Source organism: Mobula hypostoma, chromosome 17 (genome assembly GCF_963921235.1).
Source record: "Mobula hypostoma chromosome 17, sMobHyp1.1, whole genome shotgun sequence".
NCBI classification, from domain to species: domain Eukaryota; kingdom Metazoa; phylum Chordata; class Chondrichthyes; order Myliobatiformes; family Myliobatidae; genus Mobula; species Mobula hypostoma.
Window position 1 is genome coordinate 52,039,106 of NC_086113.1, and position 15,066 is coordinate 52,054,171.

Genomic DNA, 15,066 nt, shown 5'->3' on the forward strand with positions numbered 1-15,066 from the left:
CCCTAGCTCCCTTAATCTCTGATCATAATGCATACTCTCTAAACCAGGCAGCATCCTGGTAAATCTCCTCTGTACCCTTTCCAATGCTTCCACATCCTTCCTATAGTGAGGCGACCAGAACTGGACACAGTACTCCAAGTGTGGCCTAACCAGAGTTTTATAGAGCTGCATCATTACATCGCGACTCTTAAACTCTATCCTCGACTTATGAAAGCTAACACCCCATAAGCTTTCTTAACTACCCTATCCACCTGTGAGGCAACTTTCAGGGATCTGTGGACATGTACCCCCAGATCCCTCTGCTCCTCCACACTACCAAGTATCCTGCCATTTACTTTGTACTCTGCCTTGGAGTTTGTCCTTCCAAAGTGTACCACCTCACACTTTTCCGGGTTGAACTCCATCTGCCACTTCTCAGCCCACTTCTGCATCCTATCAATGTCTCTCTGCAATCTTTGACAATCCTCTACACTATCTACAACACCACCAACCTTTGTGTCATCTGCAAACTTGCCAACCCACCCTTCTACCCCCACATCCAGGTTATTAATAAAAATCACAAAAAGTAGAGGTCCCAGAACAGATCCTTGTGGGACACCACTAGTCACAATCCTCCAATCTGAATGTACTCCCTCCACCACCACCCTCTGCCTTCTGCAGGCAAGCCAATTCTGAATCCACCTGGCCAAACTTCCCTGGATCCCATGCCTTCTGACTTTCTGAATAAGCCTACCGTGTGGAACCTTGTCAAATGCCTTACTAAAATCCATATAGATCACATCCACTGCACTACCCTCATCTATATGCCTGGTCACCTCCTCAAAGAACTCTATCAGGCTTGTTAGACACGATCTGCCCTTCACAAAGCCATGCTGACTGTCCCTGATCAGACCATGATTCTCTAAATGCCCAGAGATCCTGTCTCTAAGGATCTTTTCCAACTAACAAGAAGTTCCTAAAATATTCAATGTATTTCTTCTGGTTCCTGTATCTCCTCTTGGATGATAGCAATGAAAAGGGGGCATGTCTTGGGTGATGGGGAACTGTAATGATGGATGCCACCTTCTTGAGGCATTGCCATTTGAAGATGACCTCGATGCTGGGGAGGCTAGTGTCCATGAAGGAACTGGCTGAGCTTGCACTTTGTGCAGCTCTTTCCAATCCGCTTTAAGATTTAAAAGACTCTTGATACGCACAGAAAATAAAGGGCTATGGACTTGTGAGGACAGAAGGGATTAGTTTAGTTAGGCTTCTGAGCACCGGTTCAATTAGTTTGGTACAACCTCTTGGACCAAACAGCATGTTCCTGTGCTGTACCGTTCTCTTCTAGTTGCTTATAGAATGAAAATGACCAATTTGGCTAAAAGGATTATACCATTATAACTCATCTAACCTAACCAACTTATCCTTCTATTTCTTTATCACCCATGATCTCATTGAGTTTCCACAAATACACTTATGTTATTCACTTCAGTTATTCCTCGTGAAAAAACATTTCAAATTCAAGTTTTTCTTTGGGTACAGAAATTGAATTTATCAGTGAATATTTTATACTTATGGCCCAAGCAAACCATTGCATAATCCTAAAGGCATCTGTCAGAACACCCATCAGTTGCTTTTCTGGTGGAGTGCTGCAGCTTACTCAATTTTTTCTCAAGGATATAAGCTCCTTTATCTGGTACTCTGCAGCGCTTCATATCCCATTCTACGGATATCAGAGTTGTTCATAGTACTCTAAGTCTTGTGTAGCCAAAACTTTACACAAGTTTTACATAAATTCTGTTTTCCAGTTGTGCCCTTGTAAATATGTTTTCTTTGTGATCTTATTTGCATATCTAAACCTCCAAATCTCTCTGTTCCTACGCGCTGTTTAGACACTTAATTCTAAGTGTTCCGTCGACCAAATTATATATTTTTTGCTTATGTTGAAGTTTTTGTCAGTTGTACACACAATCTACAAGATTTTTAATATTTTCATCTGTTTTGTCACAGCTCTTTGGATCCATAAATTTGAAATTGTACCTCCAAATGCAATTTATTTACTTATTGAACATCAGTACTGTGGAATACCACTTACTGCTATTTGCCTTTAATCTTTTATTGCTCTTTTGTATCCGCTTATGTTATTTATTAAAAGAACATTAATAAAGGTATGTTTGCATTTACTACCTTTTTAATTTCAATATGTTTACCTACTAAATCTTTAAAGCACTCATTCATACAACTGCTCTATAATTTCTATTGCTTGGATTACACTTACTTCTATGGCTGTAGTTCACTTCCCATTACTAAACTCAGCAGTGATCTCCTTAAGTGTGGACATTTACACATTGAATTAAGAAAAAAATATTAATGTTTGATATGCTCATTTTACTCCTGCTTGTCAGTGTATTTACGGCTTCTTATTCTATGTTACTTACTCATCTTACATTAGTCTATGGTGGTGACAAAGGTCATCGATATAGGGAGGCTAGACCATATTGAGTATTGACGACAAGGGTAGATTTCAAAATCTGAGGCATAACTGAATATAAGATCAATTTAATCAACAAACTTGGGGTTGCTGGTAAATTGAGCTTCTGTTAAAATAAACAGCAGATTTATGAATTAGCTCCAATATACTGGGATTGCAAGGTGGAGAGTTTTGGTATAAAATCCTGGGTGCAGGCTTTGACAGAAAATAAGTTCCCTTGTTGATAAACAATAAATGAAGTTGGAAGCTCAATGCAACAGTTAGAATGTCAAGATTGAAAACAGTTACAGTTTCACAATGGCCATTAAAAGAGATGATGAATCACAAGGGTATAGAGTTTATAGTGGCCACTGAAGATTTTGCACATCCCCATCATTTAACAAAATTACATTTCAACTCATCCACTACTTAATTAACAACATGACAAACCAGAACCTCAAATGACTGAGCCGACTGTCAAGTGTTCCTGCTTGCACATGGAAATTTACGTCCAGTTATGATGCTGTTGTCAGGGTCTACAAGCATAGAAACAGCTACTTTCCTACAGCCATCATGTTTTTGAACTGACCTGGACAACCACAACCCATACACAACAGTGGAACACTACAGACCACTTCAAACTCTCACTTTCAGCAGTTGGAAGTACCCAACTGCATCAAGCAGGCTTCAATCATGCCAGAGCCAAAGAAGAACAAGGTGACCTGCCTCAATGACTATTGTCCAGTAGCACTTACATCCACTGTGATGAAGTGCTTTCAGAGGTTGGTCTTGAAGCACATCAACTTCTGACTGAGGAGTGACCTGGATCCGCTCCAGTTTGCCTGTTGCAACAGGAAAACAGCAGATGCCATTCATTGGCCCTTCACTCAGTATTGGAATATCTAGACAATGAAGAAGCATACATCAGGTACTGGTGTATGCTCAGTATTCGACATTATCATCCCCTCAAAACTAATCACTAAGCTCCAAGACATAGGATACCTCCCTGTGCAACTGGATCCTTGATTTCCTCACTTAAAGACCCCAAACAGTTCAGATTGGCAACATCTCCTCCACAATCACCATCAGCACAGGTGTACCACAAAGCTATGTGCTTAGCCCCCTGTTCTAATTGCTTTATACCATGATTGTGTACCTAAGTACAGTTTCAATACCATATTTAAGTTTGTGGATGACATTACTGTTGTTGGCCAAATCAAAGATGGTGATGAATCAGCACATAGGAGGAAGATTGAAAATCTGGTTGAATGGAACCTTATTAACTTCTCACTCAAAATCATCAAACCCAGATAACTGATTATTGACTACAGGTGGAAGAAACCAGAGGTCAATGAGGGGATTGGAGGTGGAGAGGGTCAGTAACTTTAAATTCCTTTACATTATTTGAGAAAATTTGTTCTGGGACTACACGTGCCATCACAAAGAAGGCACAGCAGCACCTTTACTTTCTTAGAAGTTTGCATAGGTTCAACATGTCACCTAAAGCTTTGACAAACTTCTATAGATGCACAGTGGGGAGTATCATAACTGGTTGCATCACGGCCAGGTATGGAAACACCAATAACCAGGAACGGAGAAGTTAACAGAAGGTGGTGGATATAGCCCAATCCATCACAAATCCCTCCCCACCAGTGAATAAATTTATGTGAGGCACTGCCACAAGAAAGCAGCTTCCATCGTCAAAGAGCCCCACCATCCAGGCCAAAGGCACTGAAACCTTGGGGCAGCATGGTGGCATAGTAGTTACAACAATGCTTTACAGTACCAGCAACCCAGGTTCAATTCCTGCCACTTCTTTGTACGTTTTCCTCTTGACCATGTGAGTTTCCTCCAGGTGCTCCAGTTTCCTTCCACATTCCAAAGACATACTGGTTGGTAGGTTAATTGGTCACTGTAAGCTTTAGGACCTATACCACCAGTTCAGGAAGAGTTATTACCCTATGATCATCAGGCTCCTGACCCAGTGTGGATAACTTCACTCACCACAACTCTGAACTGATCCCACAACCCTGAACAGATCCCATAACCTACACTCACTTCCAAGGACTCTACAACTCACGAATCTACAATATATGTTCCCAGTATTATTCATTTTTGGTTTGCACATTTGTTGTCTTTTATACATAGGTTGTTTCAGTCTTAGTTTATATATAGTTTTTCATAAATTCTACTGAAATTCGTTTTTTTCTTGAAAATGTCTGCAAGAAAATAAATCTCAAGGTAGTATATGGTAACATACACATACTTTGACAAGAAATTTACTTTTACTTTGATTCTACAACTCAATTTTCAGTATTATTTATTTTAACTTTGCACAATTTGCATTGGTTGCTTATCAGTCTTTTTATCTGTAGACTTCTTTTCATAAATTCTATTGTATTTCTTTATTTTTCCTATAAATGCCTGTAAGAAAATGAAGTATGCGGTAGTTTGCGGTGACATATAGGTACTTTATAAATAAATTTACTTTGGCTTTTGACATCTTGCACTAACATAAACTTGTCTTGATAGGTCTTTTTGTGCATTAAGGTCTTGTTTTTGCAAAGTATTTTTCACGTATAATTTCGAATCTGTATGTACTTGTGTGCCAGTGATGCTGCTGCAGCAAGTTTTTCACAGTACCTTACTTGTGCACTTGACAATACCAACTGAGGGAGAAATAGATAGATAGTTCAGCGATGACTTTTCATTCAAATCTCAAATATCTGAAATACACAGAAGCAGAAAATAATATAAATAGCGTATGTGGAGAGAGTCGCTGTTTCTGGATGAAGACCCCACTGTCTGATACAAACCTCCACTTTTCTTCCCACAGAGCTGCTGAGTATATGCAGTATTTTCTGTTGCGCAAATAAAGTGCTGTAACTTTGGAAAGATATATTAATTTCGAATAGCTGTGACCCAGAAGGTGGCCGTTCAGCCCATTGAGTTGATGCCAGCGTGCGCTCGCGCCTAGTTGCTAAGAGCACCTCGGCACACCGCCTCCTTCCCTGCTTCGATTGGCTGCCGTTTTGCCGCGTGCGCCACAACTGCCATTTTGAATCGAGCAGCTGGTGGCGCGCTCTTTCGCTGCCTGCTACCCCGGAGGGAAAGCGTTTGGTTGGTGCGGGTCCGCTTCGGCCCTGCGGAGCGCAGGTAAGGCCCACTCCCTCTTGTGTGTGTTATATGGCTCCCGTTCTTCGCCATGCTGTGGAAGGTGGCGCGAAGGGGGCGGGGGGAAGTTCTACTGAGAGCGAGAAGGAGTATGAGCGCCGCGGCCTTCTGCAGCCGGAACAGGCCGTTGTGAGCAGATCTCCTCCCGCTCTGGCAACGGGACCGGGCCGGCCCCTTTCTGAGGACGGATTCGTAGTGTGGACGCCGAGGTCGGAAAAGGGGATGATTCGTACTCCCTCGCAGGGAGGCGGATCAAGTATGTTTTTTATAGTCGTGGCTTGCCGCGCCATTCGCCGGGTTGTGTTCACAGTTACTTCCTCCTGCATCACTTGAGTACAGGACATCTTTCAAGGCCGTCGTGAATTGTTATAACACTGATTAAAAACGCAGCGATTCAGCCCTCCGAGACTGTGTCTCCATGCGTCAGGATCACGGCTGATCTAGCTTTGCTCCAATTTCGTGCATTATCCTTCTCTTAATAGCCCATAGTGTGTTGCCTTTATTTTGAATGGACTCCGTGACTGGTCCTCCGCAGACTACCGGAGATGAGGATTCCAACGATCCTTCGTGGTTTAAGGACGGGTGATGCTACCGCCGAAGTCCAGTACGTCCCTTTTCCGTTCTGATACTGTCTTAAAACATCTTTGCTAGGCGAAGTGGCGACCGTGCGATTACCTTACTTTCCAAACTTTGGAATGCAGCCTCGTCAAAATCCAGTTTATTATCACTGACATATGTCGTGAAATTTGTTGTTTTGCAGTACAGTGCAATACATAATAAGTTGCTATCAGAAATAGAAAAATAACAGATGGTGAGGTGGTGGCCATGGGTTCATGCACAGTTCTGGGATCTGATTGAGGGGAAGAAACTGTTCCTGAAATGTTGAATGTGTGTCTCCAGGGTCATGTATCTCCTTCCTGATGGTAAGAAGGTGTGCCCTGGATGCTGAGGTTCATTAATGATGAATGCCACCTTCTTGGAGACGATGTATTTTGAAGATGTCTTTGGTGGGGAGGCTAATACACGTAATGGAACTGAGTGTTCCCTGTGCTGCTTTTGCTGTGCATTAGTGCCTCCGTACTAGATGGTGATACAACCTGTCAGAATGTTCTTCATGATACATTTGTAGAAATTTGCTCAGAGTTTTTGGTAACATACCAAATCTGCTCAAGCTCTTAATGAAATATAGCTACTGGCATGCCTTCAATATGTAGTTGCATCAATATGTTGAGCCCAAGATAGATCTTCAGAGATGTTAACATCCAGCAACGTAGTCCACAATCAATTCCTTGGTCTTACTGACATTAAGTGCAAGGTTGTTGTTGCAACACCACTCAACCATCTAATCATTCTCACTCTTGTATGTCTCCTTGTCACCAGCTGCAAGTTTGCCAACAGCAGTTGTGCATTGGCAAATTCATAGTTGTTGTTTGAATTGTGCCTAGCCACAAAGGCTTGAGTTTAGAGAGAGTAGGCTAAGCACATGTCCTTGAGGTTGGCCTATGTTCATTGTCAGTTTGGAGGAAATCTCTCTTTCAAGCTGCTGCTGTTTCTCTGTGCAAAGTAGTCCATTTTTTTCTTGCTGTTCTGTTTCCTGCCATTATAAGTTTCTTGTGGAATGATGTCTTTGAGTCTGGTACTGCATTACAAGAAGCACCAGATATAAGATTAAAGCTTATTCCTGAAGGAAGAGTGGAAATTTAAATATTTACAAAATGTAGTTCATCTTATCCTATCAATGTTCTGATTGTTGCTGATTTTTAAAATAGTAATTGGCATTCTGTGATCATGCCAGCATTTGAAAATAAAAATTCCAGAACTGTCATGATTGAACTATCGTATAGTATCTTAAGCTCCTTGATAGCACAGTAAGTGGGAGCATATTTATTTTCATTCAGAAAAAGAAACATGTAAATCTTGACAGTTAGAATGAATATTGAGATTTTTTCAGTCTCCTTTGGGCAAATGGTTGTTTTTTATGATCATTGTTCCATTCAGTAATGCTTGCTTCCACTTCATGTGAATTTTCATTTTATGAATGTTATTCAAGCAAAGAAACTTAATGCTGTGAGGAGTATGTGAGGAAAGTGTTATCTGACAAGGCCACAAAGATTTGTAAATTCAGTTTCAGAAGTTCTATAATTTTGCCACAATATCACATGCTAGTTTTAAATTGGTGAGTGGGGCTGTTGAAATATTTGGCAGTTTCTGGTCCATCTGAGATATTATTAATCATGTTCTTGGCAAGGTTGTTTTTAAATAGAGAGCTGATAATGTTAACATTTCTGGCTGAGTGTAGGTAATATGTGTGTTCTTTAGCTTAGCCTGTAAGATTAGGTGGAACACACTGCTGGTAACAGGAGTGCAAAGCAACAAAGGATCCATAGTGTGTTGTACAGCAGCACTAACCACTTGTTCCATTATGTCATTAATGTAGACTGATGATTTGAAGTAAATCATTATGATAGTATCTTCTGTAATGGAATATGTTCTGAAGAACTTGAATTCATTAAGTTTGAACTGTAGCTACTGCTATAGGACCTTGGCAGACAACGCGTGTAGGTGCAAAGTTCCACAAGCAGCAATGAAGCGTTTACTAATTTTTTCCTGGAGGCATAACTAGTGAGCAAAGTGCAGGAGAACTCTCCAGCTTTGCTGTTTTGTTTTTTGCATCCATGTGCAAAGCAGACTGAAATGTAGTTTTAATGGTCAAAGGCCACATTTCAGCATCATTCCTTCTGTTAATAATCTGGAGCCATTGCCTGTGGTTTGTCCTTAGTCCTTGAGTGGGCTTTAAACCCACAACTTTGAATGCTAAAGTGTTGCCACTGGTTATACTCAGCAGCCTTGCCTCCAATTTGGGTTTATTGATAAATACCAGGTGATTAGACTGGATGCTAACAAAGTAGCAACGCGAATCAGTAGGACAGTTGCCTGGCAAGCTTTGAAAATGTACATGATTAGAATAAATCTTTACTGAATGTATGTTCTGCCTGACTTTGGTAGTTAATTAGTAAATGTTCATTTCTCAAAGGCAAATGAAATAAACAGCATCTGATGAGAACAAAACTGGATTAACATGAGAACAAAACTTAAAATGTTTTATTTCTAAATTGTAGAAATGGCTGAGGGTAGAGAGAGGAAATAGAATATCAGTGGTAGCAATCAGGAGAGGCTGAATACAAGTTGTGGAGTGCAGGCTGAGAGTATATGGTGAATGTGAAATAATCCCATATTGATTTGCCTGGAAGAGATGTAAATAAGAAAATGTAAAATTTAAATAGTGCATTAATGAAAACAAAGGTGAGTGAAAACTACTGCAACTGAGATCCAAAACTTTTCTGTTCTGTTGTTTCTCTGGCTCTGTCATGTTTCCCTGATGACACCAGTTCTTCATAATTACCTCCTTTAACCGTATTTGCCTTCTAATGTATTTAATAGGGCTGTCACCACAACTACCATTTACTACATTGGAATGCTAATGGGACAGGAGAATCAGAATGTTTTAATATCACCGGCATATGTTGTGAAATAACATGTGCATTAATTTTAATAATTGTGCAAAAAGAGCAAAAGGGGGGAAACAATGATGGCTCATTGTCCATTCAGAAATCTGATGGTGGACAGGAACAAGCTGTACCTTAAAATGTTGAGTGTGTGTCTTTAGGCTCTGATAGCATTGAGAAGAGGGTATGTCCTGGGTGATGGATGCTGTCTCTTTTTGAAGATGTTCTCAATGTTGGGGAGGTTAGTGCCCATGATGGAGCTGGCTGAGTTTGAAACTTTCTGCAGCTTTTTTTTCGAACCAAAGCAGTGGCCCCTACATACCAGACAATAATGCAACCAGTTAGAATGTTCTGCACTGTACTGGTGTCATACAATTCTCCTCAAAATCCTAATGAAAAATGCTCGCATTCTTTGTAATTGCATATGTTGGGCCCAGGATAGACCTTAAGGGGTGTTAACACCCAAGAACTTGAAACTCCTTGTCCTTTTCACTACTGATCCCTTGATGATTGGTGTTCTGTTCCTTTGATTTTCCCCTTCCTGAATTCCTCTGTCAGTCCCTTGGTCTTACTATCTTTGAGTGCAGGGTTGTTGTTGCAATATCACTCAACGAGCTGATCTAACTCAAGCCTCCTCATCACTATCTGAAATTCTGCCGGCAATAGTTGTGTCATTAGCAAACTTGTACATTGTATTTGAGCTATGCCTATTTGTATAGCCGTGTGTAGACAGAGTAGATGAGTGGGTTAAGCACACATCCTTGAAGTGCACCAGTGAGGAGGAGATGTTATTTCCAATCTGCACTGACTGTGGTTTCCCAGTGAGGAAGTCAAGGATTCCATTGCAGAGAGACGTACAGAGCCCCAGGTTTTGCAGCTTGTTGATTAGTACTCGAGGGTATGATGGTATTGAATGCTGAGCTGTAATCAATAAACAGCAGCCTGGCATGAGTATTGCTATTGTCTAGGTGATCCAAGGCTGAGTGGAAAGCAAGTGAAATTGCATCTGCTGTAAACTTATTGTGGCATTTAGGCATGTTACAGTACGTCCAGGTTCTTGCTTAGTCAGGATTGACTTTGGCCATGACAACTTTTCAAAGCACTTCACAGATTGTGAGTGCAGCTGGGCAATAGTCATTGAGGCAACTCACCCTGTTCTTCTTGGGCACTGGTATAATTGTCACTCTTTTGAAACAGATGGAAACCTCTGATTACAGTAGTGAGTTAGTGAAGATGTCCTTGAACACTCCTGGCAGTTGGTTGGCACAGGTTTTCGGAGCAGTACCAGGTACCCCATCAGGGCTTGACACCTTGTGAGTGTTCGCCCTCTTGAAAGATGTTCTGACATCGGCCTCCAAGACAGCACAGTGTCACCAGATGCTGCAGGGATTTGCACAGGTGTAATTACACCCTATCCTCGTTATATGCGTCTTCAGACTGTGCAGATTCACAGTTATGCGAGGAGCACTGCCTTCCCGCCAATACAAGTCACGTGCGCACACCTCACAGTCTCACTGTTGGGATGAGAAGCACCACTTTCCCGCCAATACATGTCGGGTGCGCGCACCTCTCAATCTCTCTCCCCCCCACTCTAGCATTGGTTTTGGCAAGGTGTGGATGCACGAGGGTCTTGGCCTGAAACGTCGACTGCATCTCTTCCTACAGATGCTGCCTGGCCTGCTGCGTTCACCAGCAACTTTGATGTGTGTATCTTAAACTTCTGTTGGTTTTACCTATGGTGCAGTGATTTTGCGTTTGAAATATTTAACTATGCCTCCTAAGCGTCCGATGTCATGTCCTGGGCCGTCAGCCAAACGACAGAGAACCACTTTAACACTTGGAAATAAGTTGGAAATTATAAACAGCGCGGCATCAGCTGAAGGTAATACAGCTCTGGGACGCTACTGTCGGGAACAGAATCTTGCCTTTAAAGTTCTTTTGTTGCTTGACAATGCACCAGCCCATCCTAAACATTTGGACAGCATTCATCCTGACATAACAGTGCGTTTCCCGCCGCCTAACACAACATCACTGATTCAACCACTCGACCAAGGTGTAATCCACATTCAAGGCATACGTATTTTTTTACGGTGAACTATCTCTCAGATGTGCAAGCAACAGATGATTTTGAAAATCCCGGGAGTTTACCAACGGTGAGGGAATGGTGGAAGTCGGAACACTTGGCACAAATGGCAATGGACATGGACCCAAGTTTAGAACGGAGTCAGCATTTCAGTCGTTTCCTGCCGTCAACCCTTCCCTGCAAGCAAATTAAACAAAATGCTGCCAAGCAAACAATCCTCACCATTTTATGCAAATCGCTGTAATCTTCTGCTGGCAGTTCTAAGAGTTCTGTGAGTCTTCCTTCACCCCTTGCTGTGCTTGATATTATCCTGACGACCACAACCATCCACCTTATCCGTGTAAAGCTGCCCGACACCACAAGAACCACTCATCTCCCGGTGCGAACACACCTGTCACTGTTGGTGAGTACTGTACACTAGAGGATGTTAACTTTCTATGATTTATTACATTGAATATTACCTTAAATTGATTAAATATAATGTAAATGTTGTCTTGTAGTGCTGCTTTTGTGTTGTATTGGTATAAAAATGTGAATAATTTACAGATAAAACACATTTAGAAAGCCCTCTGGAATCAACGTTCCCTCTAATTTTTAGTAGTCGGTGTGCGCAAAAATCTTATGTTGTGCACATTTTTTTTTCTGTGACAAAAGTATGTGCGCACTGAATGCTCACATGGCACAGTTTATGTAGGTTTACCAAATATTTGACATGAAACTGCACAGAATAACAACAAAATACATACATATTTAAGTCACTCAGTTATTTTTTCTCTCTCCTGTCTTTGGCATTTACCCATTCTTTGTAAACTCTATCTAGACTAATGGAACTTCAATCCAATTGATAGCTTTTGATTCTTATTAACATATCCAAATGACGTTCACTTAAATGGTTTCTCAGCTTATTTTTGAGTTGATCCATTAGGCTAAAACCTCGCTCACAGTCCGCACTAGACGCAAGAAAGGTTCCCCCAATGTCCATCAACTGTGCAAGGTCACAAAACTGTTCATTTGAAGTACAAATGGCACCATTTGAGCAAAGTTTGAAATCAGTTTGGATTGAATTTTTTCTTGCACAGAGAATTTGAAATCATTAAACTAACTATTACAGTATTTTTGGCTAGAAAATCATGATATTTTAGACATAAGGCATTAACTTGTTCATTGCCATATGTGAAGTTGCAATCTTCAATTGCAGAGAAATCAAAAGCTGACTGTTCTTGTACCTCATCTTCAGGAAACCTTTCTTCTAAATGAACACAAAGACTACAGGTTTCCCCCGCCATCCGAAGATAGAGCGTTCCTATGAAACGGTTCATAAGCCGAAATGTCGTAAAGCGAAGAAGCAATTACCATTTATTTATATGGGAAAATTTTGTGAGCGTTCGCAGACCCAAAAATAACCTACCAAATCATGCCAAACAACACATAAAACCTAAAATAACAGTAACGTATAGTAAAAGCAGGAATGATATGATAAATACACAGCCTATATAAAGTAGAAATACTTTTCCGCAATCATTACTGCACTGCTCTCCGTAGCGAAAATCACACGCAAGCGCTCTCCAGTAACCTTTAAGCCATGAAGCTGCCAAATCATACCAAATAACACGTAAAAATACACAGCCTATATAAAGTAGAAATAATGTATGTACAGTGTAGTATCACTTACCGGAATCGGGAAGACAGCGCCGAGCACACTGATGGTGTGTTAGGCTGAGTGGTCGGAGTTTGGGTGGTGCAGTGGCCCCCCACCTTCCAGGCTGCTGAGCGAAAATCGGTATCTGTCTGTGGCCTGGGGGTTGGGGTGGTGGGACACTAGGTTGTCATCTCGTCACCTGTTTCCATTACAGCGGGCAACTCTTCTTCTATCTCTGCCCGCCTCGATGTCGAAGGTCGAGGTTCGTCGTCTGATGTGGAAGGCTTGCTTGACTGCTGAGCCTCGCGCATTTTCCTATCATACAGTTCTTTAATAAGGACTCAAACCACCCTGCAAATATCCCCTAAACCGACGTACCCTTTCAAAATTAAAGTCGTTCTTTATCATTACTCATTCAGTTTCGATTGTTATCCTTTTTTCTTCCTGTTGCATCAGCTCTTCATCTGTTAGTTCTTGGTGATGGGATGCCAAAACCTCTTCAACATCATCTTCGTCAGCTTCCACAAGCCAAACTCATGTTGTCCTTACTTCATTCACCACAATCAGAACGCTTAATTATGTCTAGTTTTACCGTAAGTGAACACCCTTACGAGCTCTTTCAGGCTTTTCTGATACCATAGAACTCATCTTGCAAACGGCTGCTCACAGGCACGTGTTAAAGCAAAGCAGTTCCGAATCCGGGGGAGAGCGGCTGCTCGGGGCACGCTGCCTTTTATCGCGCACTGATTTTTTTTTATTGCGCGCTGAATTTTTTTTTCATATCAGTGAAAACACCTTCTGAAAGCGAAAACGGTGTACTAATGTAGGTCTTTCATAACAGTGAGGTTTCATAAAGCGAACGTTGGGAAAGCGGGGGACACTTGTATTTATAGAAGTCAACAGCAAACTTGTACCTACTTTGACATTTTCTTCACGTTGTTGGCTCAGCAAAACTTTAACTTTGTCATTGCACAAAACATTGTCTTCCAGATACTGCTTTCTTGTTAATTTTGCCTCGCACAAAATGAAGTGAATCAATCGGTGTCGGGCCACTCTTTTGCAGAATCTTGCACAGTGCAGCTAGTTCATCAAAGGCATCACTTAAAACCTGTAAAGCTACTTTGTCTGTGATGTTTATCAATTTCTTGTGACAGTATTTAGCCACAAGGTCATTTGACTGATGATCTTTTTCAATAAAAACTTAGTAAGCTATCTACAGGATTTGAAACAGATCTTTGTAAACTTTACGATATGAACACTGTCCGCCAAAGATGTCTGCTGCCGTGATGCACCTGTACAAACCGGAACAGGGAAGGTGAGATGACGTAAATTAGTGACGTGCATTGTGGTATTTGAAAAACCGACTAACTAGTTAACAGAAACATTTAGCTAAAAGATTATGTTCAGTAAGTATAATTATTAATTACTACATTATTTTAGGTAACTAACCTTTTGTTACATTAATTTCCTTTGTGCGCTGGTTGAAAAACGTGTGTGCGCACGCACACAGTTTAGCGGAACAGTCTGGAATGCATCCATATTTTCTCCATTTAAATAATTATTCACATTATGCGTCAACTTTGAGGAATGTATCCCTCGCATATAACGAGGATAGGGTGTATATTCTCCCTTTCAAAGCGTACGTAAAAAGTGCTCACTCATCTGGGGATGAACCATAACAGCCATTCATGATATTAGGTTTTGCTTTGTAGGAAGAAATGACCTGCAAATCCTGCCAGAGCTGACATGCATCCGATTCTGTCTCTAGCTTCAATTGGAATTTTTTCTCACTCTTAAAATGTGTTCCATTAGTTGTATCTGGAATTCTTGTATAGTTGTGGTTCACTGTCTTGAATGCCACAGATGTATTCCTCAGCACACTACGAATCTCTTGGTTTATCCATGGCTTTTGGTTTGGGTGCGCCCAGTATGTTCTCAAAGGCACACACTCATCCACGCAGGTTTTGATGGAGTTGGTTACACCTGTTGCATTTTCATTTAGAGTCAAAGATTAATCTCTGAATATTCTGCAGCTTACCTACTCAAACCAGTCCTGTAAGAGTTCCTTTGCCTCCCTTGACCAAACCCTCTTGGTCCTCACCACTGATGCTGTAGTCCAGGGGTCTCCAACCTTTTTTTGCACCGCGGACCGGTTTAATATTGACAATATTCTTGCGGACCGGCCGACGGGGCAGGGGGGAGGTAATTACGA

At 41.3% G+C, this 15,066-nt stretch overlaps 1 protein-coding gene across 1 annotated transcript in view; it reads left to right on the plus strand.

Annotated features, from left to right (window-relative positions):
• The first annotated feature begins 5,484 nt into the window (after positions 1-5,484).
• LOC134358025 (protein DEK-like) overlaps positions 5,485-15,066 on the plus strand; it is a 35,854-nt gene continuing 26,272 nt past the window's right edge. Inside the window, exon 1 of the mRNA XM_063069890.1 lies at positions 5,485-5,608. The gene's annotated coding sequence lies outside the window, so the exon portion shown is untranslated. The remainder of the gene's footprint in view (positions 5,609-15,066) is intronic.